The sequence below is a fragment of the Anopheles aquasalis genome, chromosome X (genome assembly GCF_943734665.1).
Source record: "Anopheles aquasalis chromosome X, idAnoAquaMG_Q_19, whole genome shotgun sequence".
NCBI classification, from domain to species: Eukaryota; Metazoa; Arthropoda; class Insecta; order Diptera; family Culicidae; genus Anopheles; species Anopheles aquasalis.
In genome coordinates this window covers 2,134,963-2,142,094 of record NC_064876.1, presented here as the reverse complement: position 1 = coordinate 2,142,094, position 7,132 = coordinate 2,134,963, and positions in this window count along the sequence as shown.

Sequence of the window (7,132 nt, the reverse complement as noted above, 5' to 3'; positions counted from 1 at the left end):
CCTGCCGTTTTTGGGGTGAAGCACATTATCAAATTCATTAGCGCGCAGTATCGGGCGGTGCTGGTGGTGGTGGTTGCTGGCTGGCTGGCTGGCTGGCTGGCTGGCTTACACCCCTCCTCCTAAGGGGGAGGGGGAGGTATGCTCGTTTAACGCAATTTGACCGGCCGTATTGTGCCGCTTTATTTTGCCGCATTCCTTCCTGCGACCTTTGACCTTGCCGATTGTCCTGCTGCTTTTTTCGTCGTCTGAGGAGTGTTGATGGGATAAGCACTTGAGCTTAACTCCCTGGAGTGGTCAGGCTTCCCCTGGCTCACCAGGATTAGCTAAGTCTATAGAGCCGAGTGCCACCTTTCCGCCCCCCCCCCCCCTTTTCAAGTGCTCAACTCGAGCCTCGAGTCTGTCGGGAGGAAGGGTTGAGACCCTGAGGGGATGAGCTTGCTAGCGGCTTTTTGGGGTCCCAGAAAGGCCCCCAAAAGGAGCCAATTTCGATCGCTGGATCACTCATCTTGGACTCCAGCGCACACACAGGGGGGGGAGAGAGAGAGAGAGAGAGAGAGAGAGCGTGCGTGAATGAGAGGAAAAGATGGCAAGGGTGGCAGGGATTGCCCTCTGCAAAAGGCAAAACAAACGTACCGCACATCAAAAGGATGCTGCTGCCGGGCCCGAAATAAATCAAAAACTCATTTCGAGTGCCTCGGGCCCCATTCCATCGGACTCGGACAAACACACCGCAGAGGCGCAGAGCCTAATGCACGGCCGAGTGGCGGCGACGAAGAAGAAAACGAAAGACGGGGGGTAAGCACCAGAAGTAAATTAGATCGTTCACAAGACATTAAAACAAATCTCATCATCAATCTACTTTAATAAATGTTGCTGCTCCGTCCCGGCTTTGGCTCTGGTCCGTCCGTCCGGCTCCGTCCATCCATTGCGCGGTTTGCCAGTGTCTTCTTCCTCTGCTGCTGCTGCTGCTGCTCTGCTTCCCCGTGGCCCCTACATGCCCAGCTTTGAGATTTGCGCTTTTGCGCGCACCTTCTCTCCGTCGGCCCGGGTCCCGGGTCCCGGGTCCGACCGGACGCCAATCACGCAGGCCAGACCCCGCTGCCTGTCTGTCTGTCTGCCAGCCAGCCAGCCAGCCAGCCAGCCAGTGTGTCCCTCTCTCTCTCTCTCTCTCTCTCGGGCGGTGCGTTTGTCAGGCGTCAGCGCGCGCACGATCAGGCGCGGATGGGGCACAGGAGGCAAAGGGAGCGCAGAAAGGCGATGCCGAAAACAACCTCAACAAACGAGCGGTGCGGCCTCGAGCCACCGAGAGGACGCACGGACCCAGGACGACGACGACGGCCATTAATCAAACGATCTGAATCGTCTGCTCTGCCACACACACTGGCACGCATGCACGCACACACTCACGGTTCGGAGCACTCGCCACGCCAGCGCGGTCGATCGGTGGTGAACCGACAACAACCTTTGTGCAGTTTGGCGGTTTCGCGCCCGGAGTGTCACCAAAAAAACTCGCAACCCCCCCCCGCAAAACTGCAGCTAGGATATCGGCGAAGAAAAGGGCATCGAACTCCGCCCCCACCCCGATTCACCCCTTCTCCAAAGGAGGGATAATTATTTATCAATTTGCCTAGGCCTACCAATCGACGAGAAAACGACCCCGGCTCCGCTCCCCTCCCAAGGGGTCTCTAGGGAGCCCTTTTTTTCGGTCGCTAGAGCGGTGGCGCCGGCACCAACCGACCGACCGACCGACCGACCGCCCGGTAACGTAAGGCCCGGCCGGGACTGGTGAGATGAGCTGGCAGGTTTTTCGGTCGGCGGTGGCGGCCCTAGGGCCAAAGACCATTTCCCTCCTTTTTTTGGGCCAGTTGGCGTGCTTTCGCCCGGGCTTCTAATTATCGGTCTCTCGGCCGGCCTGCCCTGCCGTGTCCTGTTGTGTACGTTTGCCCTAGCGATGCAGGGCGTCCGGAGTGCGATCGATCGATCGCGATCGCTTCCCCCCCCCCCCCCCCCCGCGATCTAGATGTGGTCCCGCCGGGTGCTGCTGCTGCTGAATGCGGCATCCATTAGAGTGAGCGCGCCCGAGAGCGATTAATTTAAATGATATTCAATAACTTCGCCAGCTTCACGATTCACCAACCAACTGGAGTGTAGAGAGAGAGAGAGAGAGACGGAGAAAAATGGAGAAGAGAGAAAGAGAGAGAGAGAGAGAGAGAGAGAGAGAGAGAGAGAGAGAGAGAGAGAGAGAGAGAGAGCGGTTGTCATGTTTACTCAGGAAGAGATCGGCGCGATCGACGCGGCTTGCAAAGGATCTGCAGCACGGAATTAGCATAAATGGCGAACCGGCCACTCCTGTCAACTGTCAAAAGCGGTGTGTGATCGCACCCGAATCGGAATCGAATGCAATGAGACCCGGGCGGCGCGTACTTCTTCCAACGTAACCCTTTTACACTCCCTTAAGAGGGGGGGCTTTGGTATTTTCGGGCCAAACAAGGCCCGTTTTTTGACGAGTTTTTGTGACGCAACCATTCAACTGTATTTTTTCAAGTAAATGGCATATGAAACTACAGCTTTTGAAGATTATTTGGTAGCGTTTTGAGCAACATTCATTGAAAAATGAATCCATGCCATCAAATTTAATTAGTCGTGTCTTCGAAAAGATTCTTTTTACGGTGCCCATCGTAGCTGCGTGATGGAACACCAGAAATATACAAATCCATACTCGTTTGAAAGATGATAAGTTTATCTAGGTAGCCCCACCAAGTTTTTGTTGATATTCCAATTTTTCGCATTTTGGCAGAGTTTTGAAGTTGAAAGTGTGATGCTTTTTGCGATTCTGCCATAAAAACGAACTTTACAGATTTGTTTAAAAAAAAAAGTATCAACAATTTTCATGAAATCTCAACGGGACTACCAAGCAAAGAACGTACAAATTGTGCGTTAAAAATTTCAAATCGATCGGCCCAGTAGTTTTTATGGTGCTGAATGGACACCGGACTTAGAAAATGCCTGATGCATCACGCCCCTGATGCGCCTTTTACAAAAATCTCTCTATCTTTGTCAGTTTTTCTCCGATTGGCCCAAAACTTTCACACAATACTCCTGAAAGGAGCAGCTTTCAGGGAAAAATGTTAAAAACATGTGTCACAGAAACAAAATTAAATACCGAAGCCCTAGCCTATGAGCGCAAGCTGCTGCGACCGCTTGCGCTCGGCTGCGATCTGCTACAATGTAGCACGCGCGTGTGAGTGCGAGCGATGGGAACGCGTTGTACAAATATTGCCAGTTTTTAAAAACCCCCGGAAAAATTCCCCCAGTTCTCCGTTGCCGCTCAGGCCGGGATGAGATCTCTTCACGTGCTTGTAGCGTGCTTGGGCGTTTAATTTTCATCCCTGCGCCACCGCCCGGTTCGACGGTGGCCTGCAGCCACAAGGCCGGTCGGTGGTCACACCTTTTTCGTCACCATCGGTGGCGCCGGCACGGCAGCAGCGGTGGATGGCGCAATGGCGACGAAAAACATTGATTATGATGAAGATGATCATGGTGATCAGCACACTCGACCGGCTGACAACGACGAAGACGATGATGCTGATGATGATGATGATAGTGATACAGTGCACGGCGACGACGGGGCGCTGCGACTGATGAGCGCGCCCGCGATGATTGTTATTATTATCCTTTTGTTGGTAGTTTTGCTGCTTTACACCACATCAAGCAGCAGCGGCAGCGGCAGCGGCAACGGCAGGCACCTATCACCAGTCATCACCTCAACGTCTCACCCCACCCCGCGACACGACGCACATCGATCGATCGCAGCACGATTGCGTGCATCCCGTTTATCTGTGTCTGTGTGCCTGTGCTGCTGCCGGTTGTGGTGATGATGGTGGTGTAAATCTCATCTTCGACATCATTATCCCCCGAAATGTCCTCAACTGTAACCGCACCCTACCCCGCTCCCCTCCCCCCCCCCCTTTTCTGAACCTTCCCCGTTCCAGCGAAGGGTGCGAAATGATTGTTTTAACTTTTGATTGACAACCTCTCCCCCTTTGCTGCTGCTGCTGCTGCTGCTGCTGCTACTTCTTCGAACGAGTCCCAAAGAGGAGGGTGTGAGAAGGGAAGGGTTTAAGGGTCATTTAATCAACTTCTCTTTCTTCTCGCCCTCCCTCACCCCGTGGGTTCTCCCATTTTCCAAGCAGGCGGTTTTTGGCTGCCAACTTTCTCGTTGCCGTTTACGAACCCTTCGGAGCGGAAGTCCCGCTGCAGACCACATCCACACGGTGGTGGTTGTGGTTTTTGGTGCGGGGGAGGGGGGGTTGACGAGGAGGAAAATTGGGGAGTGTTGGGTTCAACCTGCGAGTAGAAATGGTTAAGGGATGCTGCGCTCAAAGTCGATCAACGATCGAACTAGTTGCTTGTGTTTTTTCTTTTGCGCACCATTATTGATATTTTAGAATATTTTGATTTGTTTGGCATATGCCCACAAAACAAAAACACAATTTGAAAAGGAGATTAAAGTGCATTGTGATCAATCGTCGTTTGCGTGTCGTCTAGAACGCCACTATTCAAACGACTAATTAATTGAGCGCATTCTTCTTTAAGGGGGTTACCTTCGGTAAGTTCTTTCCAAAACAAGGATCATTTTTGACGATTTTTTGTGTCGTAACCATTCAACTTAATTCTTTCAAATGGATGGCATAGTAAACAGCAACTTTTGAAGAATATTTAGTGCTATTTTGGGGAAGATTTAATCAAAACTCCGTCCATGGCATCACATTTAGGCAGTCGTGTCTTCGAAAAGATACCGTTTTCCCGGTGCCCATCGTAGCTGCGTGATGGGTCATCAGAAAACTACAAATCGATACTCGTTTGAAAGCTTATAAGTTTATCTAAGTAGTCTTGTCAAGTTTATGTTGATATTGTAATTTTTCGAGTTTTGACAGGTGTAAGAAGTTGAAAAAGTGACGCTTTTTGTCATTTTGCCTAGAACCACGATCTTTGGCGATTTGTTTTAAAAAAAGTATCAACAATTTTCACGATATCTCAACGGGACTACCTGGCAAATAGTGTACAGATTATGTGTTAAAAATTTCAAATCGATCGGTCCAGTGGTTTTCACACAACGTTCTTAAAATCATCGCCATTCAGGGGAAAAAAATGATAAAAATATGTGTCACAAAACAAAATTAAATAGCGTATGTATGTCTGTGACGAGTACTCACCTCCCCTCCCCCCCCCCCCCCCCACGAGGGGGCCAAGAGTTCAAGTTACTCCTCTTCCTCCCCGTGCCTCCTCTTACCTCGCCACGAGAGTTCCAAAAACAGTCTATCGAAAAAAAAAACAGAGGTACGCGCGTGAGCCGCGACTGTCGCGAACTAAACCAGATGACAAATGGCGACCGACCGACCGGCCTTCTGGTGCTCCTCCCCAAATAGACCACCCACTGCGGAGTGTGTCTGTTGGGGAACGGAACGGAAATGTGAGATCGGACCACGAGACCAGTTAGAGAACGGGAATGGAGGTGGAAATGCGTCATTTCCCCGTTGCTTCCGATGGTCCGGATGCTACCGGTGTATGTTTGACACTCCTGGGGGGGTGGGGGAGGGGGGGCCTGAAAGTTGACACTTACCTTACCGGCGCACCGACTCCGGGTTGATGCCCGGAATGTCCCGGATGAAGGAGGTGACGGGCGATGATCATCCGGTGGTCCGAATACGTCGCCTCCCGAAAAACCACTGACACGAAATCACAGTTCACGGCGCACCGCCCGTGACCTCACTGGGTGCACGCTGCACGCATTAGCCAGCACTCTTTCGGCATTCCGTAGGTTAGAGGGGCTCCCCTTCTTCCTTTTCCTCTTCCACGCTGCTGCTGTGTTCTGTTCCTGGCGTTGTCGGCGTTTCGTTTTGTTCGCTCGCTCGCTCGCTCGCTCGCTGATCGTTCTTTGACCGAACGCCGTGCTGGGCACGGTGATCACATCACGGGGCGAGTGGCGGTGGCGGTGGCGGCCTATAATGAGCCAGCGATTACGGTAGCCAGCCCAGGAGCCCAGGAGTTTTCTAGCTCTCGCCGGCTAGCCGGCTAGAAGCGCTAGAAGAGTACCGGGCCGCTGGCTGGCTTGTTTGGAAGGGTGAGTCGTCGAAATCCGGCCCACTGGGAACACAAAAGGGACCAGCGCGCCATACGTCAGTTTACATAACGAACCGCATTATCGCACTGATCACAGCGTCCGCAAAGCGCGAAGCGGAAACACCTTCCTAGGGCTTCTCGTTCTTCAATCTCGTTCTCTTCTCTTCTCTGCTCCGCACACACAAATACGCACGCACGCACACGCGTTCTGTGTGTCGTTCTCGGTCATCACTATCACTGACACGTTTATTAGAGCCAGCTTAATTCCCATTCCGGGAGGCGAGACAGTACGGTATTGAATTGAAAGATGACCGGCAATTGAAAGGCATAACGAGTCTAGCGCCAGAGTTCGAGGTAGAATCGAAAACCGAGTGAACGAGATCGCACAAAGCACGCACCGTCGACTGGCTGGCAGCTGTAGCTGGCCACTCTGCCCTTACTCTCTTTCCCAGCAGATGACACCTAATCGCTGCTGCTGCTGCTGCTGCCGCTGCTGTCACACAGCAAAAACAAAACGAAAAAAACAAGCACTAATCGGCCAGCGTAATTCCTGCGCCCGTGCGATCCGCCGGTGTTCCGATGCGGATCGATTCCACGCACACGCCAACCCCGAAAACGGAAAACAAATAAATATTTAATAACCAATCCAAGCGGCCAGCGGCAGCAGAACCAAAACAACCAAACGGGGGATGCGCGCATCGGACATCATATTTGGAGTGCCGACCGGGGGCCCTGGCCCCTTCCCCCCCCCCCCCCCCCTCCGCGCACACGCCAGTCGAGGCGAGCGAGAGATTTGCAATGGAAAGCGGCAACACAGCGCGGCACGGAACGCTGCGATCCGGAACGTTCTGGAGTTCCGGCCATGAAACATTCATCAGCGGCAGCAGCAGCAGCAGCAGCCCCACCGGGGCCGTTCAGGGCTCCTGGGCTTTCGGATGGACACGGTTGATCGGTGGGACCCCGCTGGGTTATCTTGCTGGCTTGACGATTTTCGATTTAACGTTTGGAT